At 48.3% G+C, this 12,703-nt stretch overlaps 1 protein-coding gene across 5 annotated transcripts in view; it reads left to right on the forward strand.

Moving 5' to 3' along the window:
- ZNF217 (zinc finger protein 217) overlaps positions 1–1,608 on the forward strand; it is a 37,148-nt gene extending 35,540 nt beyond the window's left edge. For all 5 annotated transcript variants that reach the window (XM_086330803.1, XM_086330802.1, XM_086330801.1 and 2 more), the window contains one exon: positions 1,410–1,608. The gene's annotated coding sequence lies outside the window, so the exon portion shown is untranslated. The remainder of the gene's footprint in view (positions 1–1,409) is intronic.
- The last annotated feature ends 11,095 nt before the right edge of the window (positions 1,609–12,703 follow it).

Raw genomic sequence — 12,703 nt, forward strand, 5'->3', positions numbered from 1 at the left:
GCCGATCCCTGAGTTAGGAGACTCTGTGCCCACTTTACAGATGTGGAGACTGAGATTTGGCTTATGTAATTTGACTAGCACCTTCCTCTGCCTGCTTTTTGGTCCTCGGTCTGCAAAATCCAAGGCCTGTGCTGCAACCCTCCAGTTTAAGTGCTTGTTCAAAGCCTTTATAAATCCTTATCAGAGTAGGAGCAGGAGCGGGACAGAGCAGGGAGGTTTATTTTGACTTTCTGGTTCACACGGCAGATGTATCTAGTGGTGGGTACCCAAAAGCTTCAGGTGGTGCTCTTGGAGTCGTGCACATGTTGATTTAGTTACTTCCAAGTTTGGGCTGAGGGCATGGCATCTATGTGAGAGTTAACAATAAAGTGACTGGAAAGTCCCGGGCTCATGGGCAGATTTCATCCCCTCCCAGACAGCTCTTGTTCTGCTAAACACTACCGTATCCTCGAGGAGCAGACTCTTGACTCAGTGCCTGCTAGATCTGGATTCAGAGATAGAGACCCATGGACCAGAGCAGAGTCTCTCCTTCTGGTTTTCCCTGGGGCACACGGGCCTGTCCGTCTGCATCCTTCTCTCCCGCTCAGGTGATGCCAGTGGTATGAGGCTGGCATCATCGCAGAAATGGGATTAGATGCACTCTGCCTTGAGACACAAACACGGTTCATGGGTGTGTGTGCACTGTGGAGCGGCAGGTGGGGACTGCGTGTGTGTCCCGCTGCCGCCTCTGCCTGCAGCCTCTGGGCTTCTCTGCTTGCCTTTCTCTCTACTCTGGAACGTCCTTTCCACACCCTCCCGTTCTGGTGCTTAAGCTCATGTATTCTGCAGCACGTTTGCGGGGAGCTGGGCCTTCGCTGTCTGTGTTCCCGCTGCCCTGTGGCTCATGCCTTTATGCCCACCTGAGCTCTGCCCCCGACTTCCACCCTGAGCGGTGCTGACGTGGTGCCTGGCCCAGGGCTGGGAATTTCAGCTGTAAAACTCCATAGACGTTGGCCAAACAGTGTTAGCCGTGTTTTATGCCCTGTCCTTTCTCGTGGAGGAGGGTATTCTATTCTGAGTCTTATCTTAAATACCCATGGTCTTGTGCCATATATTTTCCTTTCATTAGGTATAAATTTCCAGAGTTTCCTATAGGTGGCAGTTGACTTGACACCTGTATCTGATGTAAATTCTGGTTGTTGGTTAAATCATCTTCATTAAATCACTGTTCATTGTACATGAGCATCTCCTAAATGGTGCAGCTTATTTATTCAGACTCCCGAGACTTGGTTAAAAATTTAAGCTTAAGTGGAATCCATTGCATTTCTAGACCCTTTTAGTTCTGTGTATTTATTACACTTTTAAAAAATTTTGTAAACTGTATTTAGTTTTATTCTAATCATGTTTTAAACCTTTTTTTCCCCCCTTAGGTCTTGATGGATATAAATGTGTACTCTCCATGAAATTAAATTAGTTCATCCTTTGAAAAAGCAAATGTTGAAAGCTACTGAAATAAGCTGTGATTGTACTGTGTATATAACAGAGGAACACTACGGTTTTGTAAAGTTGTTAACTTTTGTACCAAATAGCAATAAAAACTACAGTTGCAAGATTTGGGTTGTGCACAAATGGAGACTGGACATCATCTCTATTTTGCCCCGAATAATACGATTTTTAGAATTGACCAAATAACAAATGGAGGGTTTTTTTTTTTTTTTTTGCATACTTGAGCGCTGCTGAAAAGAAATCATTTGGGTTGGGGGGTGGGGTGGGGAGAAAGTCTATAACGCTTGCACCTCAGGTAAAAAATTTGTAAATACATGTTGTAAACCTGCTTGTTTAAATACTGTGTGTATTCTTTTCCTCTCATGTTGCTCATCACTTTGAGCTCTTTTCTGCTATTTGTCCTCTTTCATCTAAAATGTACGGTTTTTTTTTTTAATTTCAATGATTTGTATTATGTTAAATCTTCCGCAGTCTATTGTCTTAATGGAATTGTTAACGGAAACATTGACCCTTTATGAATATGTGCTGCGTGTACCAAGATCAGCCTTTCTGTAGTTGGTACCCTTTTATTGCAAATTTTGGTAGGTCGTCTGAGGAAGACCCAGACCCATATAATCCTCTTCTCAGGGGATTGGTGGGGGGATTTTTAAGTGTGTTTATCTATAGAGAAGCATTTCCTCTAGGCCAGCCACACACTCAGTAAACATACCAAATTGTGGAGTTACTTAGTTTTCTATCCAGTGAATCATTTTTGTTGGAAAATTCTGGCGTTTGCCTGAATTATTTATATAAAAATACAAAGACTAAATTATACATGTGAATTACATATATTGGAAGCAGTTTTTAAAAGAAATGAAAGTTGAGGGGTAAATTTCAGGTTTGCCTCTGGTAGTCTTGGTGTGTCTGGCGCTTCGCTTGGGTTAACTGTGGACACACTCAGGTTAATTACAGACACACGAATTGTGCAGGAGTGCCGACTGAGGCTCCTGGTGCTCCGGGGACGTCACTGGTCTTGAGACCTTGGTTGTCTTCCCGTTTTTGGTGGTTTGGAGGCAGCACCATTTTCTCAGTGTACATGACAAGTTGGGTTTTAAAAAGAGACTAGCCACCAGCTGGCTTACTAAATGTTTTATTACACTTGTGTTCCCTTAATCCACTGTCCATGGCTGATTGTTTTCAGCAGTACCTAGGTTTAGTGACCACAACACACTTTATTAAGAAAACTGTTTCAGAAATAAATTTGCACTGTTAATTTTTTTTGCCTTGCCCTTCTCCATTAGAACAAGGGTAGTGTCCTCAAAGAATCCTGATTTTTTTGTTTGTTCTCATTATGCAACACGACGCTGACTTGATAGAAAAGTCTTAACTCCCAGGTGAAAAGGGAGACCTCTCTGAGCTGACTCTGCTGGCATCGTGATGAAGTGCTTTGTATCAGGAAAGTGTACACTATTGACCTTTCTTTCTGTTCACAAGCTGAGCCATATGTACATAATCTAGAGTTTTGTTTTCCTAGTTTTGCACTTTTATAGCCTATTTTTGAAGATTAACACATTGACAAAGATGATTGACCTGATCCTTACCTAATCCAATGAGTGTTACAGAAGGCTTGCTGTGACGATAAATATAAATCTTAAAAGGGGATATACACGATGATAGAGGGCTGAAATTTAAATCTGTATTTAAAAAAAAATCACCAAATCTATTTGAAAACAAGTCAATTCATGTTATGCTGAAATCTGGGGGCCTTTCAGATTTCTCCTTTTTAACCACATTTCTGAACCCTTAAAAGTACAGTTTTGTTTTCCTTTCCACAGCCCTTGTACTCCAAAATGTTGTGTTTTTTTCCTTTTTTTGTCCATCAGTATTAATTATTGGGATACTACTGGTTTTGTATGTTTTTTCCCTTTGAGACAACAGTACATATACTAGAGGTACAATCTGTTGGATTTTTGTTTATGTATTTATTTCATTCCAGTTTGATTTATTTTAATTGTTGATACTTAAGTTGTCAAACAGTAGACATTACTTGTTTTATTTATGATGTATTTCAGCTTGAAGTTATGTTATTATATGTGGATGTAAATATAGATTTGGTGTTTTGCAGTCTCGGCTCTGGTCTTCATTGTGTCCCTGGTTTCTGACGTTAACTGTTTGTAAACATACGCAGTGACAGAGAGATGCACGTACTGGATCCCCGTGGGCTCGCCAGCAGCACTTTGTCAGGCTCTCTGTGACTCCCCAGCCCTCCTTCCTTTTTAAAGCAAATCTTCAACATGTTTTAATTTCGTTCCTCAAATGCTTCAGCGAGTATCTGTAACGGATAAGGGCTTTTTCCGATCACATCTAACTAAACGGACAAGGATTTCTCATAACTGGTCTCCATTGCTGCATTTCCGGTGTCAGAAACGCCTTCTAAAGACTGTGAAGTTGCAGTCAGGATCCAAACAAGACCCACTCACTCAGATCCACTTCAGTCCTAACCTCCTCCCCCTAGACACCCACATGCACACTTGCTGCTGCTGCTAAGTCGCTTCAGTCATGTCTGACTCTGTGCGACCCCATAGACGGCAGCCCACCAGGCTCGCCCGTCCCTGGGATTCTCCAGGCAAGAACACTGGAGTGGGTTGCCATTTCCTTCTCCAGTGCATGAAAGTGAAAAGTGAAAGTGAAGTCGCTCAGTCATGTCTGATTCTCAGTGACCCCATGGACTGCAGCCCACCAGGCTCCCCCGTCCCTGGGATTCTCCAGGCAAGAATACTGGAGTGGGGTGCCATGCGTTTTATTTATTGAAGAAACTGGGTCATTTGTCCTGTAGAAATTCTCACTTCGTGTTTGGGTTTATTGGATCTTGCGGTTTCATCTAACCTGTTTTTCCATCCTCTGTATGTGGTCCTATAAGCGGGTAAATAGTCGGAGGTCTGGTTTTGAGCTCAGTTTTGGGGAGATGGGGGCTTCCTCCTCCCCCATCTCCCCTGGACACGTACAGTGTGTGACTGTAGCTACTTCCGTGTAGTCAAGCCTTTTTTTCTGTACAGTTTCTCAGTGGGCTAGAGTTCAGAATTTTTTGTGTGGGTAGAGTGACCATATTTTACCCCAGCTCAGACAAGTGCTGAAAAAGAAATAAGGCAAGGGCCCTCCCCACCCCATGGCTGTGAAATGTCAAGAGGGTGAGAGAGCCGAACTTGGCAGCGACTGCACCCTCTCCTTGGACAGAAGAGGAGCCCAAGGTCCCCAGAAGGCCATGTGCGTCCCCAAGGCCAGACAGCTCTGCCGGGCGTTAGAGGGAGCAGCTGGGTCTCCTGTCCCAGTCTGCGCTCCTTCTCAGGGTCAGAGAGAAGCACAGCATCTTGGGTGCGTTTTCAGACTTGGCAAGACCTGAGTCTGCTCCTTGCTCAGCACTGGGCAGACTGGTGCCCGGGGGGTTGACGTCTGTGCCAGTGTCTGGGATTGGGGCCCCTGGTGGCGATCCAGTTATATGGCCATTCAGTGAGACTCTGCTTATCACTTATATGCATATATATATATATATATGCTTAGATTTCTGTTTTTAATTGGATGTGGGCTTGTTGATTTTGTTGAATTTGTTTTTTGAATTTGTTGCAATACTGTTTTCAGTTTTATGTTTTGGTTTTTTGGCCTTGAGGCATGTGGGATCTTGGCTCCCTGACCAGGGTTTGAATCCACACTCCCTGCATTGAAGTTCAGTTCAGTCACTCAGTCGTGTCTGACTTCGACTCGGTGGACTGCAGCACACCAGGCCTCCCTGTCCTTCACCAACTCCTGGAGTTTACTCAAACTTAATGTCCATTGAGCATCAGTGATGCCATCCAACCATCTCATCCTCTGTCGTCCCCTTCTCCTCCTGCCCTCAATCTTTCCCAGCATCAGGGTCTTCTCCAGTGAGTCAGTTCTTCGCATCAGGTGGCCAAAGGATTGGAGTTTCAGCCTCAGCATCAGTCCTTCCAATGAATATTCAGGACTGATTTCCTTTTGGATGGACTGGTTGGATCTCCTTGCAGTCCAAGGGACTCTCAAGAGTCTTCTCCAACACCACACTTCAAAAGCATCAATTCTTTGGCACTCAGCTTTCTTCACAGTCCAACTCTTACATCCACACATGACTACTGGAAAAACCATGGCTTTGACTAGACAGACCTTTGTTGGCAAAGTAATGTCTCTGCTTTTTAATACGCTGTGTAGGTTGGTCATAGCTTTTCTTCCAAGGAGCAAGAGTCTTTTAATTTCATGGCTGCAGTCACCACCTGCAGTGATTCTGGAGCCCCCCAAAATAAAGTCAGCCACTGTTTCCACTGTTTCCCCATCTATTTGCCATGAAGTGATGGCATTGAAAGGCAAAGTCTTAACCACTGGACCTCCAGGGAAGGTCCCTACTTCTCAGTATGAATGGGACATACTCATGTGACAAAAGATTTCCAACCTCTTGAGTTTGTGAAAAGTCATACCAAAGAAGGAAAAAAAAATCACATCTCTTTTCTGCCGTTTAGCCTTATTTGTCACCGAAATTTCATCGTGACCTTTGTACACACATCAAACTCCCGCACGACTGTGGCCCCCACAGGCAGAATCGTCTGACACGGCCCCAGCCCCCTGTCCTGCAGGCTCGGTGGGCAGTCTGGAGAAGAAGGGAGAAAGGTGAGTGCCTCCTGAGTACACCAGGTGGCTCTTGAAAGAGCGAGAAGTCAGCTAAGGCTCCTAGACACTCTGTTTGGAATTCTGAGGGACCAAAAAGAGCCTCAAAAGGGCAGCAGGGATCCCATCACAGGCTCCTCAGTCGTGTCCGAATCTGTGACCCCGTGGACCACAGCCCACCAGGCTCCTCTGTCCGTGGAATTTTCCAGGCAGGAACACTGGAGTGGGTTGCCGTTTTCTACTCCAGGGGATCTTAGGACCCGGGGATGGAACCCACGGCTCCTGCATTGGCAGGCGGATTCTTAACTGCAGAGCTACCTGGGAAGCCCTAAAACAGTGGGCAGCCTCCTTGCATAGGTGACCAAAGAGTGGCCCACATGGGGATCGAACGCTTGACCTTGTCGCTAACTGAGACAACGCCATGATCCCATCATGACGATTGTTAGAAAGCTCTGAGCTTCCTGCTTCACAGGCGGCATGCCCAGTGGACTGATTACATTCTCAGCATCCCAGGGCTTTTTACTTGGACCCCCAGCAAGAGCAGGTGGATCTTCTAGTTCCATGCCTCCGACCCGGTAGGAGGCAGCAGGATCCCCGGGTTCAGGCCTCGGTCCACGCTGGCCCCGCCCCGGCCCCGCCCCGGCCCCGCCCCGGCCCCGCCCCGGCCCCGCCCCGGCCCCGCCCCGGCCCCGCCCCGGCCCCGCCCCGGCCCCGCCCCGGCCCCGCCCCGGCCCCGGTGTGTCCGTCCCCACCGCCTCTGCACGTCTGCACCGGAGCCCCCAGCTGGCATCTGAGCGCAGCACGCACCCCATGATGGCGGCCCGTCGCGGCCTGTGTCCCCCCCGCCCCCCGCCCCCCAGGGATGTCCCCCCAGTCCCCCTGTGCCCCTCTTTCATTCCCCGTCCAATCGAAGAGCAAACCTGCTCCTTCTGTTCCCTTCAGAACACACCGGACGCGGGGCCGGCTCCAGGCACCCCCATCACCGCCGCACCCGGACGAAGCCATCCTTCCAGCCGCCCCCTCCCCGCTCTAACTTCTCCCCTTCAGCCTCGCCTCCATGTGCCGCCACACCCGTCTTTTCCCAAGAGAGACAGTGCTGCCTCTGTCCTTGCTCGAACCACCAGTGACCTCACATGACTCAGAATGAAACCCAAGCCTGCCCGCCGCTCTGCTCTCTTCCTGAGCGGCTTTCCCAGCCCTTCCCGTTGGTTACGGCAGCCACAGGGGACTCGGGTTCCCTTCTGGAGCCTCCCAGACTCCGCAGTGGTCCGGGTAGTCCACACTCACCTGCTCATACGTCCCTGACCCCCAGGTCTCCAGCCCCTCCGTCTCTGGATCTGGTGCTGGTTTTCTTCGCAGCACTCAGCACTGCCTCCCATCTCACTGTGCATGTTTGATAGGTCTTCCCCATCTGAAGGTGAACCCCGGGAGGGCACTGGGCTTCTGCAGAGCTTGGGATATTTGTTGGTAGGATGGATGGATGGATGGATGGATGAATAATATATGTGGTTTATTCTAACCCAGCAAGTCATGAAAGACAGGTGGGTGTTTGGAATTATCTCAATAACCTTATGCCTTTAAAATTATTTGGAGTTTCTCAACGTAAGCATTTCCATGGCGACAAATGTGCTGCGCACTCACTGCTGGCTAGTTTTCTTTTCCTTATGTGTGTGCTTAGTTGCTCAGTCGTGTCCCACTCTCTGTGACCCCATGGACTGTAGCCCATGAGCCTCCTCTGTCCATGGGATTCTCCAGGCCAGAATCCTGGAGGGGGTTGCCTTTTCTTTTTCCAGGGGATTTTCCTGACCCAGGATTTGAACCCGGGTCTCCCGTATTGCAGGGGGATTCTTTACTGCTGAGCACCAGGGAAGCTCCCCGCCCCCCTTATTTTCCTTATATAGCAATATATTGAGTGAGAGGAGTTTTACATAGAGGATAATTGTGGGTGGTACAGGTACTTTTGGAGAAGGAAATGGCAACCCACTCCAGTATTCTTGCCTGGAAAATCCCACGGACGGAGGAACCTGGTTAGGCTACAGTCCATGGGGTCGCAAAGAGTCAGACACGACTGAGTGACTTGACTTCACTCACTCACTTCATTCACAGGTACTTTAGAGGAATAAAAGGTAGTCAGGATTGAGAGAGGTTTGGTATGGACTACTTAAATGATGAAAGTGAAAGAGGAGAGGGAAAAAGTGGGCTTAAAGCTCAACATTCAGAAAACGAAGATCATGGCATCTGGTCCCATCACTTCATGGGAAATAGATGGGGAAACAGTGGAAACAGTGTCAGACTTTATTTTTGGGGGCTCCAAAATCACTGCAGGTGGTGACTGCAGCCATGAAATTAAAAGAGGCTTACTCCTTGGAAGAAAAGTTATGACCAACCTAGACAGCATATTGAAAAGCAGAGACATTACTTTGCCAACAAAGGTCTGTCTAGTCAAGGCTATGGTTTTTCCAGTGGTCATGTGTGGATGTGAGAGTTGGAGTGTGAAGAAAGCTGAGCGCCAAAGAATTGATGCTTTTGAAGTGTGGTGTTGGAGAAGACTCTTGAGAGTCCCTTGGACTGCAAGGAGATCCAACCAGTCCATTCTGAAGGAGATCAGCCCTGGGATTTCTTTGGAAGGAATGATGCTAAAGCTGAAACTCCAGTACTTTGGCCACCTGATGCAAAGAGTTGACTCATTGGAAAAGACTCTGAAGCTGGGAGGGATTGGGGGCAGAAGGAAGAGGGGACGACAGAGGATGATATGGCTGGATGGCATCACTGATGCTCAATGGACATTAAGTTTGAGTAAACTCCAGGAGTTGGTGATGGACAGGGAGGCCTGGTGTGCTGGGATTCATGGGGTCGCAAAGAGTCGGACACAACTGAGCGACTGAACTGAACTTAAATGATTGTTTCTTTTACTGGGTGTGCATGTGGGTGGGGGTGGAGGGCGTGAAGATAGCCGGAGGGCAAGAATTTGATAAACAGATTATAGGAGATTATAGAGAAAAGAATATGCTTGGAAAAGGATATTCACATAGAGAGGCTTAGCGATTCACAAGTCACTGAGAACATGTGCAGAAAAAGCTGCCAATCCAAGCATCCTTTGTTGTAGGAAAGGTTGACATCATATGGTCATTTCTGTGGTAAGGAATCCACCTGCAATGCGAGAGACCTGGCTTCTATCCCTGGGTTGGGAAGATCCCCCGCAGAAGGGAGAAAGGCAACCCACTCCAGTATTCTGGCCTGGAGAATTCCATGGACAGTCCTTGGGGTCCCAAAGACTTGGACATGACTGATCGGCTTTCACTTTCACATCGTAAAGAACCCACCTGCCAATGCAAGAGACGGGGGCTCGATCCCTGGGTCAGGAAGATTCCCTGGAGTAGGGAATGGCCACCCACTCCAGTATTCTTGCCTGGGAAATTCTAGGAACAGAGGAGCCTGGCGGGCTGCAGTCCATGGGGCCACAGAGTCAGACATGATGGGGTGACTGAGCGCGGCACAGCTCCATCTACATACAGTGTAGAAAGTGAAAGCCATGTGCCGCAAGGAAGATCCCGCATGCCGAAAGCTAAGACCCCAAACAATCAAATAAATATTAAAAAATACATATATTAATACATAAGAGGATTCCTTGAGTGTATATCTAGGAGTGGGATTGCTGAGTCAAAAACCATTTGAAAAGAAAACAAATTAAGGGACTTTACATGCATTGTCTTAACAGTGGTGTGGATGGGGAGGCTGAAGTGCAGAGAAGTCAGTAAGTTGCTCTTGGCTGGTAAAGGGACTGAGCCAGGTCTGTGCTTTTAACAGAAAACTAGGTAGCTGGCTACAGTTTATACAGAGTTTTGTGAAATGTCAATGTTTCTGTGAATTAAGCTAATGCCATTCCTGGAATTTGAGTATATTTGCAGCCAAACCAGCCTCTAGTCATGAGGAAGGTGATGAGCACATTTTGTCAAATTGTATGTGACAGGTGCATTCTTAAAGACAGTCAATGACTGAACACTTTGAATAATTACAGATTGTTCTCCCAGTGGAACTGGCCAAACCCCAGATATATTAACACTGAAGTGAAGGGAAAGTCGCTCAGTCGTGTCCGACTCTTTGTGACCCCATACCAGGCTTCTCCGTGCATGGGATTTTCCAGGCAAGCCTACTGGAGTGGGTTGACCATTTCCTTCTCCAGGGGAATCTTCCTGACCCAGGGATCGAACCCGGGACTCCCGCATTGTAGGCAGACGCTTTACCCACTGAACCACCAGGGAAGCCCACCAGACGACACTGGAAAGTGTTAAATAAGCTACGCCATCAGGTGGCGCTGTTTGTAAACAAACTTCATTTACTCGTCTAACCAGCTTTGCTATTCAACTATTTGGAACAAAATTTCTAAGAACAATAATGATCTGTGTTATTGCAAATGCTGTAGCAACTCTGAGACTCTATTAATGGGATTTAATTGAAATACTTAACATTTCTGTAGTCCAACACCCCATGAGCTGGGCTTTACGTTCATTAGTTACTGACTGTAACCCGGAGCAGAATAACAACGCTTCTGTTTTAATGTTTGTTTTTTCCAGGAATGCCAAACTCAGTTTAATTTTTAAAAAAGTAAGAAAGAGACGGGTCCGCATCGTCTCCTCACTTTGCCTCAGAGCTGGCTTCTGAGAACCGGCACAGGAGCGCCTCTGCCTCCCGGGTTACGCGAGGGTGTGGGCAGGAGGGTCCAGGGTCGTCGGTCATCTCGGCAAGGGGGTGGGGGGTCAGTCCTCCACGCAGGGAGCCTCCGTCTCCTGTCCTCCCGCCTCCCCACTCCTCCTCCCCGAACCCCGCCTTCTCAGGTGACTCCGCCAGCAACCTCCGGAGGTAGATCTGGCCTAGTGTGGCCTGTGCAAAGGCCCTGGGTTCCTCCAGAACAGGGAGGAGGCGCGGGCGGCGGGCGGGCCCGGCAGCTGGGCTCTGGAAGGATCCGGCTTCCGCTCTGAGCGCGATGGGGAGTCACCGGGGGCTCTGAGCAGAGGATTGGCCTGCTTGGACTGATGTTCACGCCACACCCTCAGCTCCGAACTCGACGTCTGGCCATCCCGGTGCTTGGTCACTGAGTCACTGATGCGACCTCCTAGTGTGTCTTTCCGGGTGGCTCAGTGGTAAAGAATCCGCCTGCCCATGCAAAGACTCGGGTTCAATCCCAGGGTGGGGAAGATCTTCTGGAGGAGGAAATGACCCACTCCAGGATTCTTGCCTGGAAACTCCCATGGACAGAGGAGCCTGGCGGGCTACAGTCCTGAAGAGGGTCACAAAGGGTCAGATACGACTGAGCACGCACCTATGTGCCTCCGCGTGAGTTAAGACTCTGTGGGGCGGTTCATGCCGCTGTGTTGAACTTGAGTCCCAATTCCTGGAAGACCTCACTTATTGGCGCATCTGAGCCCCGTGAGGAGGGGGCGGGGCGGGGGGGGGGCTTCCTGGAAGAAGGGTCATCCAATCTGAGACTCGTACATGGAGCTCAGAGGGTTTGCATCTGGTGTTACCTTCCAGCTACCTTCTGGAGGTTGAAGGCAGCAGGACCCATTTCAGGCACCATCAGTAGGTGGGATCCGCTTGACTAGGAGAATTTTCTGCCAGGGCAGGGACTGAAGAGGCTGCAGAGGTGCTGCTTAGCTAGTTAAGGAGTTTCCATCATCATGTGACCGACAGACGCGGGGCACAAAGCTGCAACACGACAAGATCCATGGTTTTATCAACCGGAAGCTGAAAGGCGATGTCAGGAATCGACAGCAAGACTTGAACTTTTGGCTGAACTTGTGTTAACTCTCTCTTACTATCATCGGTTAGATTTTGAAGGTGAGCAGGCGAGTGTAGCGATTTGGAAAATGGAATCCTTTAATGACTCTTTTTATTGCTTTTTGCTGATCCTTAATATAAAACAAATAATCATAAATCACAGCCAGCTCATTGGCCTCCTTCCATCTGCAATATAAACCACGCCAGGGCTTGAGAAGTTTACAGATTTTCTGAAGTAGCATCCTCCTAGCTGGACCCCAGCAGACACGGCTAGGTCTTATTTTATGCAAATTTGAATCATGCAAATCCAACATTGTGATTTGGATACATGTTAAGAGTTCCCTTGTACACACCAAGTTTCCAATAGTGTGAACCCTGCAAAAGCAGAAATTCTACAATCTCACTTAGGGCGGCACGGATGGACAGTCAGGGAAACATTGCCACAAGGTGGCGCCCGTCCTCAGGTAAGCGGAAACGTGGGTGCTCCTTTGTTGGGATGAGACGTGAATTATGTGGCTTCAGATGATGCGTTTTCTTCCCATGAGAAGCAGGCAGCTGCTCTGTCGTTCCAAGCTGAATTTGCCTTTGAAACTGAAGGCCATGTGGCATTAGAAAATGGTAAAAATTCAAGTGAAAGATAGTAGCTGATAGCATGCCCTATGTCATAGCCGGTTCCCCACTTCGGACATGGCCATGTGGCCATGCGCGGGGGCGGCACCTGCTTCCGTTGAGAAGAGCGGCTCTCCTTGGACCTTCAGAACCCCGAGTAGTGATGATGTCTCGTTTTTAT

The sequence above is a fragment of the Bos grunniens genome, chromosome 13 (assembly GCF_055505025.1).
Source record: "Bos grunniens cultivar Pamir isolate PY7600 chromosome 13, Bosgru_T2T1.0, whole genome shotgun sequence".
Classification (NCBI taxonomy): Eukaryota; Metazoa; Chordata; class Mammalia; order Artiodactyla; family Bovidae; genus Bos; species Bos grunniens.